The sequence below is a fragment of the Ictidomys tridecemlineatus genome, chromosome 13 (assembly GCF_052094955.1).
Source record: "Ictidomys tridecemlineatus isolate mIctTri1 chromosome 13, mIctTri1.hap1, whole genome shotgun sequence".
In the NCBI taxonomy this organism is placed as follows: Eukaryota; Metazoa; Chordata; class Mammalia; order Rodentia; family Sciuridae; genus Ictidomys; species Ictidomys tridecemlineatus.
In genome coordinates this window covers 97,767,656-97,790,147 of record NC_135489.1, presented here as the reverse complement: position 1 = coordinate 97,790,147, position 22,492 = coordinate 97,767,656, and the positions used below count along the sequence as shown (strand labels likewise).

Sequence of the window (22,492 nt, the reverse complement as noted above, 5' to 3'; positions counted from 1 at the left end):
TTGGATCATAAATGTCACACAAGGGCCCGCATGCTAAAGGCTTAGTCCTCGGGGTGGTGTTATTTAAGAGGTGTGGTACCTTTAAGAGGTGGGGCCTGGTGGGAGGCCTTTAGGACATTGGGTATTTGCCCCTGAAAGGATTGTGGGACCCCAGTCTCTTCCTTTTTCTCTTTGCTTTGTAGCTTCGTCACATGCTTCTGCCGTGATGTGGTGGTCTCACGAGACACTCAAAACAACAGTGCCAATTGTTCATGAACTGGAGACTCCAGAACTATAAGATAAAGTGAACCTTTTTTCTTTATAAGTCAATTATCTTAGGTACTTTGTCACCATGCAGAAAGTTGACTGATAGAGAGGGGGTTTCATGTTTATTATACAAACCACATGTGGAGGACCGGAATCCTGGCTGGATCCAACATGGTCCCAAGTGAGAGATTCTGGCAACAGAAAAGCAGTTGTCAGCCCCGTTAGGGATCAAGCAGATTCGCAGGAATCCAGGACTGATGTGTGTTCCACCTCCCTTGGGCAGGGTGGGGTGGGGGTCCGACAGAGAGAAAGGAAAGAGCCGACCCACTCCATCCCTGTATCAGCCATCAGGGACAGTGGGGTGAGCCCAGTGATTTCAGCTGAAGAATGAGCCATTGCCATCAGGGTGGGCCCCTGCGCAGTGCTCAGGACTGGGGGCAAACGTGCGTCATCACACCGTCTTGCTCCGTGGGCCACAGCGTGTGCTCTGTCCTCAGCGGGAGCTCAGGACTACACAGCTCAACCGGATCATCGCCGTCTCTGATACCGACCCAGTTGTGATCCCCAAGGGGACACCCAGAGTTTGAAGTCTGCACACACGGCCGGGTGCTCCCCACCACTCTGCAGAGGCGAGAAGCCAGCAGGGAGTCCTTCCACGTCCCCTTCCTGCAGAACAGGAAGAGGACCTAGAAACCCCTCTCAGGCCCTCCTGCCCTGGTGTTGACTGTCTGTGATTATCACTGTGGACATGGGTCAGCACAAGCAGTCACCCTGCGAGACGTTTCACAACTGACCAGCAGCTCCCTGGTCCAGAGGGGTCACTCCAAGTGGCAGGTCTTGTCAAGTGTGGAGAAGGATTCCGCGGCTGCCTTCTGACCCAGCCCGGGACGAGCCACTGGTACCTGCCAAGGAGGAAGCCGTGGCAGCTCAGAGGGGGACTTTGCCCTCCAGGCTGGTGGACACTGGTGGTGAGGGCTGTTGTCCAGACGGATGGACAGAGATGTTACACAAGGAGTCCACCTCTGGAGGCAGGGCCTGCACACACGCTGGCCGGTCTCCAGGGCTGGAGAACAGCTGGCCTTTCTCAGTCACTCTGCACTGAAAGGAGGAAGGGCCAAGGTGACCCTGCCTGTGACCACCCCTGAGCCTCCAGCCAGGTCAGAGTGTTGCTCCCCGAGAGCCAGCCACGGGTGACATCACACACAGTCGGGGCTGGAAACCAAGCCCTGCTGCTGGACGTGCAGACGAGGCCTGCTTTCCTTCCAGGGGCCTCGGGACCGTGTCCAGTGGCCTGTGCCTCCACAAGACGTGGCACCAGAACCTCCAGAGATCCCCTTCCTAAGTCACGCCCACCAGCCCTTGTCCTGCCCGCCGAGGGGTGCTGGGCAGCCCCCTGCCTGACAGAGCGACCCTGGGAGACAACGTTTTGGGGAGCTGTGCAGGCTTTGGAATTTGGAGAATAAAATGTTATTTTAAGAAGCAGCTGCAAAGGGGCCAGGCAGGGCTTCCAGCCCGGAGCTGGCTCACTGCAGTCCTGGAGCTGCTGACGGGGTGGGGTGGGCAGCCCGGCCGCTCTAGCACCACTGCAGGAGACCGGCCACTCGCCCTTCCAAATTCCTACCTGTCCAGGACCCGGCATCATACCTGTCTTTGACTTCCAGAGACTGTGCCACAGGGTTGTTCTCAGCAAAGCCCTGACCTGGGTGAGGTACCAAGTACCGGGGTGAGGACAGGGGGGTCGTGAGGCCTCCACACCAATCCACAGGGAACCGGGATCGCAGAGCCGCAGGCCAGGTGGGTGTGGACAGAGGCTGCCCAACTGTGAGGGGACAGAGAGCAAAGTCCAGGTGCCCGGGCAGCTAGGAGAGTGGCACTGAGCTGGGAAAAGCGGGCACTAGTCACAGGGAGGTGGAGGAAGGGTGTTTTAGGCAGAGGGAACAGCCCCTGCAAAGGCACGGGGCTCTGAGGTGTCCTGCTGGAGGAGTTCTGTGGTCTGCAGCAGGGACCCAGGGGGACAGAAGCTGGAGGGTCCCTGGCAGCAGAGACTTGGCTGGAGGACGATGGGCTGGGTCAGAATGGAGGGGAGTGTCCTGAGGGCCTCCTGTTATTGGGGAGACCTTGGGGGCTGAGGAGGGAAGGTCTGGAGGCATCATGGGGGGCAAGCAGAGGCATTGGGAGCTGGGGTCAGGGGCAGGAGGCAGAAGCCTGGAGTGGGGCTCTGGACTCCCGCAGAGAGGCTCAGAGCCAGGCTGGAGGGGAGGTAGGGTGTGGGCAGAGGCGAGCCTGGGGCCAGGCTATGGCCACCGGCAAGGGGTGGACAGAAGAGGAACTGGGCAGGATTCTGGAGGGGAAGCTCCAGGGCAGCCTGCGGAGTGGGTTCCACTGATGAAGCCCAGGGAGGAGCCTCGGCAGGCGTGGGAGTCACCGTCAAGGGCCAAGCAGAAGCAAGCAAGGTGTGCACCCAACGCGCCCCTAGGGTTGACCCGACAGGAGCCAGAGGCACCCCGACAAAGAGGGGGTTCAGCAAAAGCTCCAGGTCCTTCATGATGGACATAAAAACAAGCACGGGTTGGATTCGACATGGAAACGTGTCTTAAAAACGAAAACTGTCATAGGGACATGTGGGAGACCCTAGGGCCTCGGCACCGGGGTGGCCAAGCCAAGCCATCGGGGAAGATGGGCACCCGGAAGAGCATCAGGCTGAAAACCAGGGTTGGGCAAAAGAGAGCTCCACAACCATCCATCCAGGGCAGGGAGACCCTGAAGCCTTCCGTGACCCAACCAAGGGTCAATGTCCATAACACATCCAAAGCCTCACCAACCGTTAGAAAAGAGAGACAACCGTAAAAGCACCGGCCGTGTGGGCGCTGGGGTCGGGGCTCAGAGGCAGAGCGCTCGGCCGGCACGCGTGAGGCACCGGGTTCCACCCTCAGCACCACAGAGAAATAAAATAAGATCTGGTGTCCACCGGCAACTGAAAAGCAGCGGCAAAGCCAGGGTCTGGTGGCGGTGAAGCGTTCCCAGCCTCCCTGGCAGGAGACAGAGAGACCCACCAGTTCTGGCCAGTGGACGGGGACAGAGCGTTGCTGACATTAGCCACAGTGGACATGGGCCACTCCAAAGCCCGCCTGTCCCTGGGTCCCTCCCTTCTCCCACAGTCACCCCGGAGGCCACATTCTGTGGTACAGCTGTTAGATGAAGGGCCCCCGGGGGTAAGGAATGGAACTGGACCACGGAGCACGGTCCCCTGGGGCCTGTTTTTTGGGTCACTGTTATCATTGACTTGTCTGATTAACCAGGAGGGAACCCGCAGCTCCCGTGGGAGAGGAATAAACTGGTTAACAACTGGGGGAAGTGCCCACCCCACTGGTAGGAAAGGGATCAGGCCACAGCAGCGTAGAAGGGCCGTTTTCCACCCATTCACAGCATTTGTGAGACGTTGGAAGACTTCCAGTCCTGGAGAGCACAGGGAAAAGGGCGCCCACACTTCACGGGGAGATGTATGAACTAGTACAGTCTGGTTGAAGGACAATAGGGCCACAACTAGAGAAGATTTAAATACATATCTTTGGAGTTAGCAATTCTACTAAGAATTCTACTAAGAAACATTCCTACTGATATAAATACTGACGTGTTCACTCCTGCATACTGACGCATCATTTGGGGGTGGGTACTAGGGATCGAACTCGAGGGCGCTCCACCACTGAGTCGCATCCCCAGCCCGATTTTTTTTTTATATTTCATTTAGAGATGGGGTCTCACTGAGTTGCTTGGCGCCTCACCTTAGGCTGGCTTTGAACTCACCATCTTGCTTTCACCGTGACACTGTTTATATTAGCAAAGCCAAGCAAGCCAATCAAATGGCTTCAATGGATGTGGCTGCGCACACTCCAGTCCCGACGATTCAGGAGGCTGAGGCAGGAGGATCACAAGCTCAAGGTCGGCCTCGGTAACTTAGCAAGGCTCTCAGCAACAGTCTCAAAATAAAAAAGTAAAAAGGACTGGGGATGCAGCTCAGTGGGTAAAATACTCCTGAGTTCAACCCCTAGTCCCCAAATAAACAGATAGATAAATGGCTAAAAACAAGGCATCCTTTAAACTGATTAAAGCCCACTAGTCGTAAGGAACACAAAATCAGTGAGGATGCCTATGATCTGTCACGTGAGAAACCAGGTGCCAGGACATTTATGCTGGGGGCCAGAATATGGACGTAAGAACAGGTTTCTTTTGCTATTGTTGCTTTGTTTTTAATATTTTTTTAGTTGTAGAAGAACACGATACCTTTATTTATCTATCTATCTATCTATCTAACTATCTATCTATCTACTCATTTATTTTGATGTGCTGCTGAGCGTCGAACCCCGTGCCTCATAGTGGCGGGGCAAGGTCTCTGCCACTGAGCCCCACTCCCTGCCCGAGAGCGGGTTTGGAAACACACTGTCTGGGCGTGAGATTGCTGATAGGATTTACAGGAGCCCACCCACGTCCACAGGTGTGTGCACACAATTTTCCAGATATCTGAACATGTCTTTCGGGGACACCCAGGTGGCAGGGAGAGGGTACAAAGAAAAATGCCCCTGGAGGACAAGACAGGGAGCTGAGTCATCGTGTCCCCTTAGGAGGGAAGTCCCGTTACCATGACACCTCCCACCAGGAGGTCTTACCCGCCACAGGGTCAGCATTTGAAAGTAACCAAGGCGGGTAAAGCGGCAGTGTTCTCATCCGTCTCCTGAGGCCGGTGACCGTGGGAGCCCGTCAGGCCCGCGTAGGGAAGAGGACCCTCACAGCCCAGCCTAGAGACGTGGATTCCAGACATTTGGACCTGAAGCCCCGGCCCCTCTTCCAGGTCTGCCCTGACGGGCAGTTTGTCACCGATGCCCGTGTTCCCGAGGGCACGCTGGCCCCTGGCCCCTTTCAGTACCTTTTCTCTTCCTCTCTGGTGCCCTGCGGCATCTCATGACGATGTGCATTGATGGCGTTGGGTAACACAGCAGCCAGGCACTCGGTGGCTCTTCCCAGGTTGGAGGATGTCTGCACTCATTTCCTGTCCCTGCCTCTTGGATTCATCCTTCCGTCTTCCCTCCACGGTCTCTCTGTCATCTTTAATGGGAGACTTCCTCGATCCCCATTTTCCAAAACGCAGTGGAGTTCCTTTTCTTCCTTGGCTGGAGTTTTGGTTTCTGAGAGTCCTTTCCCGCCCCCCAGACGTCCCCATTTTAACCCGCTCTTGTCTCACGCTCCATCTCGGTTTGTCACGCCCTGAGCTGTCTCCTGGTCCCCTCCCCCTGGGTGCCTTTGCTGGCTGCTGTTCCTCTGCTGTCCCTCCTCCATGCGGACACCAGGACAGTCCTCCATCGCCAAGTCCCTGTGCGGGTGGCAGGCTCCATGCGGGTGAGTGGGCTGGTCCCATCTCACAGACGGCAGTCCCCTAGGTCTTCCATGGTGGCCGCGCCGTCTGGGGGATGGCCCCCTGGGAGGGTGACCACTGTAAGGAGATTGTTACTGATTCCGCCTGCTCTCAGTCTGGGTTCCCGTCCTCGCGCTGACGGGGAGTCCCGGGACAGCGGCCACCAGGGAGTCCCCCAGCCTTCCGCCTCCCGGGTCTGCCCAGTGCCCGAGCTCCTGAGCTCCTGTCCCCACGGGCTTCTGGGTCGTGGTGGCTTCTGTGTCGTGGTGGCTTCTGTGTCGTGGTGGCTTCAGCCGTAAAGACACGGCTCTGACCTGCTCTGATGTCCCCCATTGGAACCCGGGGTCTGCGGCCCCTTCCCCACCGTCTGGCAGGCCTGTGGCCATAGAGACCAAGCGTGGCAAAGTGAGGCTCAGACAGGCCACGCAGGGCCTCCTGGAGCAGGGCATGCTGCCCCGCACACCTCCCTGCCACCGGGGTGTGGGGGGACGGCCACGTGGGGGCTTGGGGTGACAGTGCCCGCTGAGCCCAGCCTTCCTGCTCCCCAGGCCAGGCCCACCACAGGCCGGGCAGTGGGTCAGCCCCACTGGGCTGCGGGATGGTGCCAGGAGCAGGGCTGCCATGGCTGGGCCACCTGTCCTCAGGTCAGTTTGCTACGACCAATAGGAACCAGGACCAAGAACTACCTTTCTGTGGCACCATGAATCACACCAGCCTCACACCACAGCTCACACCACACAGCTCACACCACACACCACACACCACACAGCTCACACCACACAGTTCATACCACACACCACACAGCTCACACCACACAGTTCACACACATAGTTCACATCACACACCACACAGCTCACACCACACACCACACAGTTCACACCACACAGCTCACACCACACAGTTCATACCACATAGTTCACATCACACACCACACAGCTCACACCACACACCACACACCTCACACCACACAGCTCACACCACACACCACACACCACACAGCTCACACCACACAGTTCATACCACACACCACACAGCTCACACCACACAGTTCACACACATAGTTCACATCACACACCACACAGCTCACACCACACACCACACAGTTCACACCACACAGCTCACACCACACAGTTCATACCACATAGTTCACATCACACACCACACAGCTCACACCACACACCACACACCTCACACCACACAGCTCACACCACACACCACACACCACACAGCTCACACCACACAGTTCACACCACACACCACACACCACACAGCTCACACCACACAGTTCACACACATAGTTCACATCACACACCACACAGCTCACACCACACAGTTCACACACATAGTTCACACCACACAGTTCACACCACACAGCTCACACCACACACCACACAGCTCACACCTCACACCACACAGTTCACACCACACACCTCACACCTCACACCACACAGTTCACACCACACACCTCACACCACACACCACACAGTTTACACCACACACCTCACACCACACACCACACAGTTCACACCACACACCTCACACCACACACCACACAGTTCACACCACACACCACACACCTCACACCACACAGTTCACACCACACACCTCACACCACACACCTCTTGCAGGCGGTGGCCGTGACTCTGGGAACCGGGGGACACAGCAGACCCCGCGGCCAGCTGCCCACCCCAGCCAGGACCCGTGCAGCTTCTCCTGGAGGCGTCTCACACGTCGCCCACAGTGTGCCATCGAGAGCGACCTCACACGGCACCGCGTCATCCAAAGAGCCCGATCCAAACCAAGACGGGAACCCGCGGCCACTTAACAGTCAGCTGGGAGGCTCCGGAAGGCTCTGGAAGGCTCTGGAAGGCCGGGCCTTGCTCAGAGAGGGACAGGCCACAGGCCAGCCAGGCCCAGACTTGGCCTGAGGCGGGCTCCCGGGCCTGCCTGGCCACACTGTGGCCCCACAGCACCCCAGGACTGCCGCAGTGGTCAGGTGCTCGGCCAGGACTCGGTGGCCTTCGCCTTTGTTTTCCCGAGATCCCACACTCTGCCTTGGAAACCCCATCCCCACTCACAGACCACACCACAACCCGGAGCCTCGCGGGCTCCATGCTGCTGCCCATGAGTCAGCAGACTCTGTCCAGCCCCTGGAAAGCAACCACGTCCCCTCCCGAGAGTGTCATGGCCCCACTGAGGAGAGGCGGCACAGCCACGCGACTTTCAGTCTTGACGTGGCACTCCTGTGGAGAATGGCCACGAAGCCCCCAGGACGGGCTCACGAGCCCTTTCCAGCCTTAATAGCAGCAAGAGATTCAAGGACTCGGGTCCGAGTAGACAGGTTGCCGCATCCACTCCTGCTGTGTGCCCTCTCTGAACCAGGTGACCCTCTCTGGGACTCCAAGGCCTAGACCAGCCACAGGGACCTGGAGGAGCACTTACCCACCATACCCTCCCTTGGTTTGTCTCAGTGACTACAGGTGACCCTCTGGCCTGGAGACCAGGGCTGCAAGATGTAGCTGGCCGTCCACTATCTATGCGCTGTGTGACTTTCAAGTCGGGTGGGTGTCTCTGTTTCCAGGTCAGTACTCTGGTCGGCATGGGATGGAGCATGAGTGGGTGACCCCAAAGGGCCTCGCAGCCCTCAAACCTCCCAGCCCTTCATTGCGGACACTCAAACACAGAGAAGAGTGGACAGAAATGCTCAGTAAGCCCCGTACCCTGGGTGGGCGCCTGTGGGTACCAAGTCCGGGGACATTCAGGTCCCTTACATACAATGGCAGAGTACTGGCATGTGACCTGCCCACGTCTTCCCAAGGACATTAAGTCACCGAGTACTTACGACACCCGCTGCAACACGAATGCTCTGTGAGTGTTCCTTACGGTGTGTTTTAGAGAATAATGATTAAAAAAAACAAGTTTGTGATTTCACTTTTCAGTTGTCAGTCTGCACTCACAGAAGCCCCGGATCCCTGGATCCCGGTGGCTGACTTCCTGGATCCCCCCTGGATCTCCCCACCGGCCACCCGCCCGCCTGCCACCCCCGTGAGTCCAGCCTGTTTCCTCATCTCAGGGTCAGTAGCAGGCTCCCTGCCTTCACATCCAGAACACGGGCTCGCGGGCCATGACCTCCGCTGATGGCTTTGCGGCTCTTTCTTTAGTGACACGCGTGCAGAGCGGCAGAACACGCTGTAATCGGGGAGCCTGTGGGCCCTCCGCTCGCCCTTTCCACCTCCCTGAGCAGGAACCACAGCACACCAGGAACCACGGCAGCCCCGTTGTGGTGCTGAGGAGACGTGCAATGGCCCAGTGGTCTGCGCTGGACGTGGAGTGCAGCCCCCACCTTCCCAGCCTTCACTCCTCATCCTGAAGGGGGCGTCGAGCACATGCCCACAGCTTCTGTCTGTGCAGCCGAGGGGACAGTGGGCCTTGTGACTGGCACCCAGGACTGTGCTTTAAACTCTGCAGGGTCATAAGAACAGCAAGTCCCCAAGTGGGACCCTGGGTTGACCACCAGGGCCAGAGAAGGACTCACAGAGAGCCTGGCTTGGGCCACTGCCATCCTGAGTGTCCCCAAGGCCTGAAGCAGGGCTGCTCAGACCAGCAGAGCCTGGGGGAGGGAGAGGGGCACTTGAGGGGGTCCCTGTCCCTAGAGGAGCTGCCTCCTGGCCACCGGTCACCCCCACCCGGACTCCACGGGGCTCTGCGCTGGGGGTCCGCTGCTCCCAGCAGGGTCAGGGTGCCCGAGGGGGGTCCCCACTCCTGGGCTGCGAACCCTGTGGTCCGCGGACAGCCATGTGCACCCCGGGGGTCCTCACGGGACACATTTCCTACAGCCCGGGCCACGCGGCTCAGCCCAGGGCTGTCCTCAGCGGGGAGCAGAACCACAGAGACAGGGGGAGAAGAGGACGTCCCTCTCCCACAGTCCCTTTCTCTCTTCCTCCAAAGCCCAGCCAGGTGGGCAGGTCCTCAGCTCCCCGCTGTTGACTCTGAGGGGGGCTCTGGTCATTCTGGGTCACCCCTGGTCATTCTGGGTCCCCTCTGGTCATTCTGGGTCCCCTTGATCATTCTGGGTCCCTCCTGGTCATTCTGGGTCCCCTTGGTCATTCTGGGTCCCCCCTGGTCACCCTGGGTCCCCCCCCTGGTCATTCTGGGTCACCCCTGGTCATTCTGGGTCCCCTCTGGTCATTCTGGGTCCCCTTGATCATTCTGGGTCCCTCCTGGTCATTCTGGGTCCCCTTGGTCATTCTGGGTCCCCCCTGGTCACCCTGGGTCCCCCCCCTGGTCATTCTGGGTCCCCTTGATCATTCTGGGTCCCCCCTGGTCATTCTGGGTCCCCTTGGTCATTCTGGGTCCCCCCTGGTCATTCTGGGTCCCCCCTGGTCATTCTGGGTCCCCTTGGTCATTCTGGGTCCCCCCTGGTCATTCTGGGTCCCTCCTGGTCATTCTGGGTCCCCCTGGTCATCCTGGGTCCCCCCTGGTCATTCTGAATCCCCCTGGTCATCCTGGATCCCCTTGGTCATTCTGGGTCCCCTCTGGTCATCCTGGGTCCCCCCTGGTCATTCTGGGTCCCCTCTGGTCATTCTGGGTCCCCTTGGTCATCCTGGGTCCCCCCTGGTCATTCTGGGTCCCCTTGATCATTCTGGGTCCCCCCTGGTCATTCTGGGTCCCCTTGGTCATTCTGGGTCCCCCCTGGTCATTCTGGGTCCCCCCTGGTCATTCTGGATCCCCTTGATCATTCTGGGTCCCCCCTGGTCATTCTGGGTCCCCTTGGTCATTCTGGGTCCCCCCTGGTCATTCTGGGTCCCCCATGGTCATTCTGGGTCCCTCCTGGTCATTCTGGGTCCCCTCTGGTCATTCTGGGTTCCCTCTTGTCATTCTGGATCCCCCCTGGTCATTCTGGGTCCCCCCGGTCATTCTGGGTCCCCTTGGTCATTCTGGGTCCCCCCTGGTCATTCTGGGTCCCCTCTGGTCATTCTGGGTCCCCCTGGTCATCCTGGGTCCCCTCTGGTCATCCTGGGTCCCCTCTGGTCATTCTGGGTCCCCCTGGTCATTCTGGGTCCCCTCTGGTCATTCTGGGTCCCCCCTGGTCATTCTGGTTCCCCTCTGGTCATTCTGGGTCCCCCCTGGTCATCCTGGGTCCCCTCTGGTCATTCTGGGTTTCCCTGGTCATTCTGGGTCCCCTCTGGTCATTCTGGGTCCCCCCTGGTCATTCTGGGTCCCCTCTGGTCATTCTGGGTCCCCCTGGTCATCCTGGGTCCCCTCTGGTCATCCTGGGTCCCCTCTGGTCATTCTGGGTCCCCTCTGGTCATTCTGGGTCCCCCTGGTCATCCTGGGTCCCCTCTGGTCATCCTGGGTCCCCTCTGGTCATTCTGGGTCCCCCCTGGTCATTCTGGGTCCCCTTGGTCATTCTGGGTCCCCTTGGTCATTCTGGGTCCCCTTAGTCATTCTGGGTCCCCTCTGGTCATTCTGGGTCCCCTTGGTCATCCTGGGTCCCCTGGGTCATTCTGGCTGCTGCGGGTGTCCGGCCACGTCACAGCCCGGCAGGCCCATCTGCTGCAGGAGCCGCCGCCTCAGGGAGTCAGCGAGGGTGGGGGCGGGAGGGGGGACCCAGTGGCTGACAGCTCCCCCGCGCCCCCTCCCCAGGTGCCAGACTGAGATGGTCTCTGTCCTTCCTGCTCCTTCTCTTTCCTGTTCCCTCTCTGACCATTCTGCTCTCGGCTTGTCACTGGTCTTGGGAGTGTCCCCAGCTCTGTCCCCTAGCCTCCTGCTGGGACAAGCCCCCTGGGCCTCCTGGGAACGCAAACGCCCCGTGACATTGTCACCCAGCAGCTGGAGAGACGCAGGGCCCACAGAGCCCAGGCCTGGCACCTTCCTTTTCCTTAGAAGAAAACCCAGATCCCTCCCCACGGCTGCTCCTCCTCAGACTCACAGCCGCGAGGACAGCTGTGGCTCTGTGCCACAGGAACAGGGGACACGGGTCCTGAGCAAAAGGCCTGGCAGAGCCCCGTCCTGACGCAAGTCACCGCTGAGCTCCCGCACGGAGGCTTCAGGGGCAACAGGAGAACACTGTGGGGACCAAGCCTGCCCGGCCACCTGTCCCCCAGGCCCTGCTGCAGGGAGGCTGAGGCAGGGACAGCACAGGGTGCTGAGGCTCCCAGGCAGCACTGTGGGAGGTGGAGCCCGGAGGCATTCAGGCCACCAGGGTTCCACCCGCCATGAGATCTACTTCTTACTCTGTCCTGGGCTCAGTCTCTTTCCCTTGGGCCTTGTGTCACAGGATGACCCCTGCAAGACAGCTCCTGCCAGATGCCTGTCCCTTGGCCTCAGAATTCCCAGTCTCCAGAACTGTAAGAAAGGAATCTCTTTTCTTTATAAAGGAGCTGGCCTCAGGTATTCTGTTACAGCAGCACGTAACAGACTGAGACACACAGGATAAGGAGATTCCGCTGGGCTTGGGATGCCAAGCCTTCTTCCTCCATAGGCCCTCTTCCTGGGCCACCGCCCATGTCCTTTCCTTTCCTCATCTAAAATCTGCCTGCGTGACATGGGTCCCCCTACAGACAGGCAGACAGCTCAGCCTTCCCCGTGGGACAGGGTCGGAACAGAGGAGGCCGTCACCAGTTAGAGCCACAGAGGGCTGGGCAGCAAGTTGGGCCCTGGGTCACCCTCCAGGCCTGTGCTTCTGAGAGCAGGTAGGTGGGGGGAAAAATCATAAAGACCACGCCAGGCCATGGGAGGAGTGTCACGGTATATGGGCCTCGTTTTAAAGGTGCCACTCGCCACATGGCCCATGGGACCCGTGAGCTCCAGGTCATGTCGCCCAGGCTGAGAGCATCTGCATTTTCCCTCCACTTAACCCAGTTTGCTGGCTCCCACCTCTGGGAAGGGGATAGAGAGGAGAGTTTGGAGCCAGGCAACCTCCCTGTCACCACTGCCCTGTCCAGAGCTTGATACAAACAAGTGTCTCCACCAAAACCAGTCGGGCATTGCTCCACAGCCACGTGGTCCCCCTGAACCCAGCCACAGGAAGGAATGTGCCCTCGGCCGAAGGAGTTAACAAGCACCATCATAAACTTGGAATCCGCCACCCCACCACACGTCAAGAGACTCAGAAGAGAACCTCAACTCCCAGGAGCCACGTTAAAATCTAATCTCCCAAACAGTCAAGTTAAAATGTGGCCTTCTAGGGCGGCCTCCCGTCCTGTTATCTGAAGATGCAAACATCCATGGCATGGCATGTGGACAATAAAAAGTTTCAGGACGCCAAACAGATATAGACATGCCAAGACCACTGGTTTTCTTTTTTCCTGGTACCAGAGACTGAACCCAGGGATGCTTCATCACTGAGCCACCTCCTCAGCCCTTTTTTATCTTTTTATTTTGAGACAGGGTCTTGCTCAATTGCTTAGGGCCTTGCTAAGTGGTTGAGGCTGGTCTTGAACCTCCAAAGTCTCTGGGATCACCATTGTGTGCACCACGCCCAGCCCGAGATCACTCTTGTAGCTCAAAATAAATGCACACGCACAGGCTTTGGGGTTCCATTTGTAGAGGATCGTTGCCTCAGTTTTCAAAGAGCTTTCTAATCGACTTACGAAAACTGGGCATCTGTGACCACAAAGTCTAGTGAAATCCACCTGGTGTTGGTACCAATACGCTGACCAAAGCACAAAGCTGCAATTAAGCGAAAGGTCAACAGCATGTGAAAATAATTGAGGCTGTCCTCCATTTTTAAAGTCTCCCTTTGACACGAAGATCCGTGATGAAGTCGTTTAAGGTGTTGGAAATCCAATTGGTAACGTGGTCGTGACAAACACGTCAGCTTCTGAGAATGCATGGTGGTCACTGGGTACCCGTGACCTCTTGCAGTTTTTTCTTCCTGTTGTTTTCAGTCTAAAACACGGTGGCTGGCTGTCACTGTTGACCTCAGAAGGTGCTGGGAGATGACCGTGCTGAGTTCTCCTTGGCTATGCGGTTCTGAACAGGCGTGGCCTGCAGGAAACGGCACTTGGAATCACAAGACCCTCTACCAAAGCACGCCCACAAAATCGTTGATAACGTGTCATTTCTCCCAGCTTCGCCCATGTAGACCAACGTGGATGTTCATTTGACCCAGGCCCTTTCTACAGGTGACTTGACTTTTCTCTGCAATCCCCAACAAGCTGATTCTGCGAGAACAAAGCTAACTAAAGGCACGATTCCGTCGAACTCCCTGGCTCCTTGATTCTTTTCCCAGGGGAGACGTTTCGTTGGTGAGAACAGGTCCACAGAACCCTTCAGGCGATGCGCATGGGCAAGCAGGGAGCTCCCAGAGAAGTTTTTCCAAAAGTGGGTGAACGGAAAATGAGTCCCTGTTTCCGCGTCCTCTCCTGCAGAGGGCCCAGTCCGCATCAGTGACTGTTTTGGGGCGGGGCTGGGGAGTGGGTGGCACCGGGGATTGAACCCCAGCTCTTAAGAGCGTTTCTTTGTTCTGTAGGTAAGAAGATGCTGAGAGACGGGAATCCCCACTTCTGCATTCGAGATGTCGGTACGAGTCCCCTTGAGCGGCTGCAACAGAATCACCCACTGGGCGTCCTGTGGATGGCAGAATCTTCTCTCTCACCATCCTGGTGGCTGAATGTCCAAGCTCAAGGTGCTGGTGCTTCTGGTATGGGTTCTCTTCCCCATGGAGGGTCACGATTTGCCGTCAGGAAGGGCAAAAGGCAGATCTCCTGGGCCCTGTGTGTGTGTGTGTGTGTGTGTGTGGTGCTGGGGATGGAACCCAGGGCCTTGTGCGTGCAAAGCAAGCTCTCTGCCAACTGAGCTGCGTCCCCAGCCTCCTGGGCCTCTCTTTTAAGAGCACTGATCTCCACCTCCTCACACCATCACTTAGTTCCGGGCACATGCACCTCCCACTCTACAGACACGCATCCGTCCATCTTTAACCAGACCCTGCAGAGACAAGGAAGACTCACAGGCTGCCCGTCCCCACAGTGCTCACAGGTGTGTGGACGGAGATGGTCTGATGCTGTGGAAACACACCCAAGTCTCAGGGACTCACAGGATAAAATGCTCCCCTCCTCCCACCCCCCGCAGGCGGGAGGAGGAGATTCTGCTCCACACAGACCTTCAGGGACCCAGTGGCCCTGTCACCACGAGGGCCTCACAGGCTGTCAGACCGTCTCCACCAGGCCCCGATGAAGGAGGGAGAGACCTGAAGGAAGGTACCACAGATTTAGGGACCGGCCATTTCCACCCACAGGACGCTTGTCACACTCGGCCTCTGGGGCCACACCCCCTTGCAAGGGAGGCCGAGGAACACTGCAGTTTAGCTGCAGCCCATAAAAGAAAGGACAGGGTGGACAGGCTGTCCTACTGTGTTTAAGTGCACACACTCACAGCCATCTGGTCGACCCTGAGCGGGAGACAGAAATCACTTTTCCTCCATAAACTGCTCCAAGAAGCTCCCGGCTCCTCAAAGCACAATCCTCCTCTGATTCAGGAACCTGAGCCCAGCCGGGAGCTCGCACGCATGCACACGTTTTAAAGGTCCACAGCCAAGGACAGCTTCACATTTTCCACCACTTAGTCTCCTTCTGACAAATTTCTTTAGCAAGTACATTTTTTCCCCACGTATTTAACCAAATCAGTGCAGATCTTACAGCAGGCACACAAAGTACCTCCTCCACGAAGAATAATTGTGTGTGTGTGTGTGCGTGTGTGTGTGTGTGTGTGTGTGTGCGTGTGCGTGTTACTCTAGAGGATCCAATCATTCACTATTAAAGCTTTCCAAGGCAAAGGTATGATCTGCAGATCAAAGTAGAGGTCTAAAGTCATTCTCCAGATGTCCAGGCAAACCCGTGGGTCCTCAGCCTCTGCCTCCTTGTGTCCAGTGCTTTGGGGCTGGAAGGGCAGGAAGAAGAGCAGGGGGTCCCGGCGTCCATGTGTGTACCAAGGGGCAGGTAGGGAGCCACAGTACCTGCCTCAGGTGTGACTTTTCTCAGAGACGAGGGCCACATCAGAGAGCACAGAAGTTGGTACGGAGACAGTCAGTGGGCACACGGAGGTTGGATCCATGAGGCGAAGCGTTGGGTCTGGGTTTGGGAAAGGAGCACCACTGAGCTGGGAAGTTTCCTGCCATGGAAGAGCTGGTGATGTCTCCTCTTTGTGACCACAGACCTGCTCAGGGGACAGGGGCGGGCCCACACAGCACCCCAAAGCCCAGTGGCTGGGTCAGCAAGCCTGGGTGCTCTTGCTGGGTCTCTAGTGGTCAGGAATTAGTGGTGGCTGGCCAGGGCCTCTCTGGCTCAGGTCCCCGGAGGGCGGGGCTGCAGCACTGGGGCTGGCAGCTGCCCCTGGCCATTGGCCACCCCTGGGAGCTGCTTGTGTGTCCTCCCAGATGTCACTGGCTTCCTCCAGAGCCAGCAAACAAGAGAGAACAGGGCTGAACTCTGCGCCTCCTTCTAAGACACAGCTCAGCAGGACCTCCCTCCTGATCTAGGGAGGAGGCAGGATCCGGGAGAGGGGGAAGGAACCCCTGCCCCTCGGTGGGGGAGGTCACAGCCACACTGCAGGAAAAGCTGGCCAGAGGGGACACCATCATCCCCAGGGCCCAGCGTGCAGATGCCTCTGCTTATCTAAGCCCTGGAGAATCGTGGCTGAGAAAGGTGACATCACGCAGCTACGCTCCGGCCAGAGGAGGAGAGGGGAGGGAGTCTGAGCCTGGAGCACACCCCCGGCACTGTACTAGAAAGTTCCTCCCCAGGGGGGCTACTTTAAATGCCACTCTCTGGGCTGCACACTCAATGTGACCCCTGAGTTGGAGGCCGACAAAGCCCCATCTGTCCAAGTACCGAGAAGGGAGATGCCTCCCGGCACAGCTAGTGCCCACGCCATCAGGAACAGTGATGCAGCGATCAATAACCATGGTCCCGGGGCTGGGGATGTGGCTCAAGCGATAGCGCGCTCGCCCGGCATGCGTGCGGCCCGGGTTCGATCCTCAGCACCACATACCAACAAAGATGTTGTGTCCGCCAAGAACTGAAAAATAAATGTTAAAAATTCTCTCTCTCTCTCACTCTCTCTCTCCTCTCTCACTCTCTCTTTAAAAAAAATAAATAAATAAATAACCATGGTCCCAGGGCCTCCCACCTCCATGGACCCTCCAGCCTTGGTCAAAGGCCTGCTGCAGCCCAGTGCAATGGCGCACGCCTGTAACCCAGGGGATCGGAGGCTGAGGCAGGAGGATGGTGAGTTCAAAGCCAGCCTCAGCAACTTAGCGAGGCCCTCAGCAACCCAATGAGAACCTGTCTCTAAATAAAAACACAAGAAAAGGGTGGGGGATGAGGTTCATTGGCTGAGCGCCCCTGGGGTCGATCCCCAATACCAAAAAAAAAAAAAGGTCTGCCCAATGCTTGATTTTGAAGAGAAAATAATTCCTCTGTCTCAGGTCCTGGGGACATTCTCTGTGTCCACTGCGGCTTCAAAGGTGCTCTCTGGCTTCAGCCCTCCAGCAAACCACTGAACAGTAAGGTTCAGGAGTCGGGGAATACAGTGGCCAGGACCCCCCTCCCCTGCCCCAGGAGGAGCCTTCAGAAGTCCAGCTGGGCCATGGCTGGTCCCCAGCCCCTTTCCTCTTCTCACTACTCAACTGGACTTTGGGGAAACATTCTGGGTGGGGTCACTGGGTACAGGACCAGGAAAGGGCTAGGAAACCTCCTGCCGGCAGCCATCAGTGACGTTCAGATCTTAAAGATGAAGACAAGCCCCCGTCCTCTGGTCTGCAGGGGACTGTCCAGGCCAGTCGGGGTTTAGGAGGGAAGGGACGGAGCTGCGTCCTGGAGACGCTGGGTAAAGGCTAGTTCGCCACCTCTTCTGGACAGTCCCCCTGTGGCCCCAGGTTGGACCTTCGCCTTCCTCTTCAACAGACGCAGCTCAGGGCTCCGGGCCGACAGGCCTCCTGACCAGCGCTTGGTCCAGGAGCAGCTTGCTGACCAGGGCTCTGGGCCTTGAGTCCCCACTGTGCCTTTGCCGGGGACTGGGGAGGTGACAAGCAGGTCCGTCCACCCTGCTTCATCTCCCTGCCCTCTGCCCCTGACCACCCTGATCTCTGGTCCTTCCCCAGAGACCCCTACCGTCTCCTCCCTGAGCAGCCTCTGGCTCTGGGGAGGACAGGGTCGTGGGCTCTACCCGCTGAGCACCCCCACTCGCTGAGACGTTGGGGACACAGACCCGACTTTCCCACCCACCCCGAGCCAGGACTCGGGTTCCTGCTCCACCGGGTTGTGCAGCGGAGGCCTGAGCCGTCTGGATTCCCTTCCTGCAGGCCAGGCACACCCCAGCCTGCAGCCCTGAGGCCGAGGCAGGGCCACGACCAAGGATTCTTCCTTGAACCAGAGACTGCGCCTGCTCCGCAGCTCACGCCCAGGTGTGGTCACCAGCCTGCGCTGAGCACGTCCAGGGAGCCGGCACCTGGAGGTCAGTCCAGATGCCAGGTGACCACTCACATTTCCTTGTTGCCCTGCAAAAACTCGCGCCTTGACCCGAGTTGGCAGAGCCCCCCTGTCTCCAAATCCTACAGCTCCTGATCACAGGCGAGGCCCCACCCTGCCAGAAGATAGGAAGTCCCGCTGCCCAGGGCACAGCCTGCACCGGCCTCAGCGAGCTCACGGGGCTGGGGAAGGGGCCGGAGGCAGAGGAACAGAGTGGAGAGCCCCCAGCCTGGCAGATCCGGGCTTCCAGGAAGAGACGCCTTTCAGGGGCCTGCAGGGGGCCTCGGGTTCTCCCAGGAGCCCAGGGCTGTGCCCAGGGCAGTGTCCAGCTGGTCAGCCTCCAGAGACAAGAGGCCAGCAGGCAGAGGCCTGGGGAACCCAAAGCCCCGGCGGTGGACGTGGATGGGGGAGCATCTCCTGGAGGTCACTCTATCAGTGTGTCCCCGAAACCCACGGCCCTCCCCAGGGACCAAAGAGGAGCGCCCACTCACCCCGCCCCCAGCTTGCTCTTGGTCCTCCCACTGTGGCTCCCCGGTGGATCGGGGTCTTTGCACCTCTGCTGGGGGCTGAGCCTCAGGCCTAGCTGCACTCCCCTGGGGCAGGGTGGGGGTGTTAAAAGCCAGGAAAATAGGGACGAAGACATCAGGGAAAGGACCGGGAGACGGAAAGGCTGGGACGGCAGCTGCTGGTGAATGCCAGGCTCAGGCCAAACCAGGAGAGAACATTTGGTACAAATGCTGGGCTGTCGGCTTGCCCCTAAAAAAAGACTCCAGCTGTTGGCAACAGGGCTGCTTAAAAAGCCGGGCCTGGGACGAGAAAGGAGTCCTACCCTGCAGAGCGGGGGCAAGATGTGCTCCTGTGTGGCCGGAGTGCCGAGGCAATGTCCAGCACAACTGCAGCCTGAAAGCTGCTCGAGGCATGCCCAGGAGCACGCAGGGCCAAGAGCTGCAGCAAAGCATGCATCAAGTCCTCTTGGCTGTGGCCACGCCCAGATGGCTTCTGAAATCCAAGCCCGCCTTTGGCTGCACTTTGACCCCAGATCTGGTCACCCCAGCAGTCCTTGGGCCTCATAGACACATTAGCATTGGGGAAGTTTTCCCCTTCTTAAAGCTTGAACCCCGGATCTGGAAGGACTGGGACGGAGGCCCCAGTAGCCCTACTAAGTGCCTTATTAGGTGAGCAAATTCACAAGGGCTGCAGAGGGATTCTGGGTGGGAGAGAGACAAGGAACAGGAGCAGATGCCTCAGCACCGATGGGAAATGTCCCCAAGGGCAGCTGCCCAGGAGACGGTGGAGCTTCTGGGCAAGTGCATCCAGTGAGTGCAGAGCTATTAGGTGACATGAAAAAAAAAATGGCAAATACTCCAAAAAAAGGAAAAAAGCAAGAAACCCTGAGACTCGGATTCTCCACGTCCGTGTACTCACTGAGAGACATCCACAAGGTGCCCCGGGGCCTCTGTGCACACCCCTCCACCCCACACTCTGTCCTGAGTCACGTGACAAGAGCCCTACTGTCCTCGATGCCACCAGGAGCGTTTATGGCGTCCTTCCGCCAGCTGTCACCACTGAGTGCCAAAACGTACCTCAGCACCGTCCCTAGCTCTTTGCCTTCTCTTCCCTAGACCACAGGGTCGCCCCGGAGAAAGTTTGTCCCAAGACCTGACGGCTCGCTGGTGACAGGAGCCCGGCTGGAGACCCGGAGTCCCACCCAGGAAGCTGGCAGCTGGCAGACCCCCCTCCCGTGCCCACCTCTTCACTGAGTGGACACTGTCCCCCGCCTCCACCAGGTCAGCGGGGGGCGTGGCAAGGAAGAGGAGAGGAGGGCTTTGCTGGGACGGGGAACCATTCCCGGGTCCCTGGGTGGGTCCCCGACACCAGAGTCCCCCCTGCCAGGGCCACCAACGTGCTCCCAGGCCAGCGGGTGAGCCCTGGGGGTCTGGGGCTCCTGACTTTTAAAGACGGGCCGTTGGGCAAGGTGAGCTGTGACTTGCAGTGGGTTCAGCCCAACGGAGGCTCCTAACAGGGGAGCCCAGGAGCTACGCTCAGGGATTCTCGGTGGACAAAACAAGTCCGCCCTCGGGCGGCCCACGTTCTAGCAAGAGGAAGTCTCCATGAACCAGGAACTGTGGACAGAGGTGAGTCCCCAGGAGAGGTGGCTGGTCACAAGGCTGCAGGAGGGGACCAGGTCTTGCAAGAGGTGGTGGCGGGTCTCAGGGAAGCAGACTCCACCAAGAGAGACCGAGCCTCCTTCCAGTGCAAGGCCCCCCAAGAGCTGACCAGCAACTAGGGGATGCAGGGAGAAAGAGGGGCACGGGGAGAGGCTGGGTGTTCATCGTAGCCCGAGGTGAGCTTCCGCGACAGATGCTGTCTGAAAGTCAGGCAGCCCGGAGGCTGGATTGTGGGACACAGAGTCCAGCCGGTGACGCACAGCCATGGAATGAAGAGGTGCAAAGGACCTGGGGCCCATACCTATGTGGACAAACCTGTTGTCCACTCCCAGAAGCCTCCATCCTACCTGCCTATCTGTGGGCCATGGGTCTGGATGAAGCTGGACGCGGGATGTCCATCCGGCTTAGATTTAGAAGGCGACCCTTCCCATGCTTTCAGTGCTTAGGCATAAATGCATGAATCCTGGGAGTGCAATAGGGAGGGGTGGGGAGTATGGATCACCAGGCTGCTGCCTCTCTGGAGTCATGACAGGAAACAGGCTTAAAATAAGCATCGATTTAGAAACTTGCCCGGAAGCTGATTCATGCCCCTCTGCCGCCCCGGGAGGAGGCTTCTGGCTTCCTGGAAGAACAGTCTTGGTCTAGCTCAAACCAACCATGGAGGGGACGGAAGAGAGGCCGGAGGCAGTGGCAGCCCAGGGTCTGGATGCGCATCAGGCCAGCGTCACGGGCAGGTCGTGGGACCTACAAAGGGGCCGCATCCTGAGGATCTTGCCCAAATCTGGGAGAGAATGGGGCAGACTTGGGGCTCTGGGTCAGAACACGCTCACAGCTGTGGCCTCTTCAAAAGCACGAGGACAGCTTTCTGTCCCCACTCTGCCACCAACAACCCCCTGGGTACTCTTGGGGTGAGACTCAAGCAAAACGTTCAGATAACACACTGACGGCACTTTGGGAATGGAACCATGGTGTATTCGGCCTGAAAACGGCTCAGAGTCCTGTCTTTAAAAGGAGGGAACCCAGGTCCACAGAGACCCATCTCAGGGTACCAAGGGAGACACACAGACACATGGCCCCCCGGGAGCAGCACCCAGAGGCCCAGTTCCCAGACACAGCCCCGGAACCACATGTGTCTTGCCAGATCTTGCCGTGGATGGAGCCCAGAGTCTGTGTGGCCGTCAGCTTCCTGTTGCTGTAGCAAACCCCGAGACGATCGATCGCCTGATAAAGAGAAAAGGTGGATTGGGGCTCACAGCTTCAGAGGTTTCCAGCTGGGCTGGTGGCCCCATTGCTTTGGGCCTGTGGCCAGGCGGCACATGGTGGGGGAAGCCTGTGGCAGAGCCAAGTGGCTCGCCTCATGACCTGGAAGTGATAAAGGCGAAGGGGAAGTGCTAGGTTCCCACGACCTCTACTAAAGGCCTGCCTCTAGACTCCCAATAGCGCCACCGAGAACCGAGTCTTTAACACACGGGCCTTTGGGTGACCTTCCCGTCCCTGCTGCAGCAGCCTGTTGACGGAGAGCCTTCAGCACGACCCAGAGGTGGCCGCAGGCTGGACAGCGCTGTGCCTCTGAGCCACAACCCGCCCAGGTGGGGCTATACGCTCACAGCCTGACGGATGCACATCACGGGAAGGAGGACATCATGGATCCACGGGCCCTCGGGCAAGTGAGGGCAGCAGGAGTCCCCGATGGGAGCCCCCCAGGCTGGCAGAAGCTCGGTTCCCCGAGGGCAGGGCTGGCCTGTGTCCAGGGAGAACCTGTGGGAGAGGGAAAGGCTCTGGGGTGTCAACCCTTGGCGAAGCCAATGGCAGACGTGGAACCATGCCCAGAAGGGCTGACGCAGGGCTTCGAGCTCCAACATGGTGCCAGGACTCCACAACGCATGAGAGACTGCCAAGAGCTGAGAGAGAACTGGGAAGAAATCCATCAGCATCTCCACTGCATCAGCATCTCTTTGATTCTTGGTCCAAAGTGTGCACCTCTTGCTCTCTGCAGCCGCTGGAGAGTGGTTCGTCGTTGACTGTAACCGAGGCCCATGGGAGTGGGGGGCATGTCGAGTTTCCTTGGTGTGGGGGGCCAGAGTAAAGCCAGTGACCGACCTCCAGCTAGGCACCCAGGGGACCACCGTCCACGTTTCAAGTACAGTCATTCCTCGGTGTCAGGGGTAACCGGATCTGTGACGTGTCTGTAGACACAGTCT

The 22,492-nt window shown here is 58.4% G+C and overlaps 2 long non-coding RNA genes across 2 annotated transcripts; both read right to left on the bottom strand.

Annotated features, from left to right (window-relative positions):
• Nucleotides 1-341: 341 nt before the first annotated feature.
• Nucleotides 342-2,058, bottom strand: LOC144370214 (uncharacterized). Its single transcript, XR_013430110.1, has 2 exons — nt 1,891-2,058; nt 342-1,148 (listed from the first exon to the last, which is right to left on the bottom strand). It is a non-coding gene; the product is annotated as an uncharacterized LOC144370214 (long non-coding RNA).
• A 19,183-nt stretch (nt 2,059-21,241) lies between these two features.
• LOC120886503 (uncharacterized) lies at nt 21,242-22,486 on the bottom strand. The gene is made up of 2 exons (XR_013429999.1): nt 21,899-22,486; nt 21,242-21,512 (listed from the first exon to the last, which is right to left on the bottom strand). It is a non-coding gene; the product is annotated as an uncharacterized LOC120886503 (long non-coding RNA).
• Nucleotides 22,487-22,492: the final 6 nt, after the last annotated feature.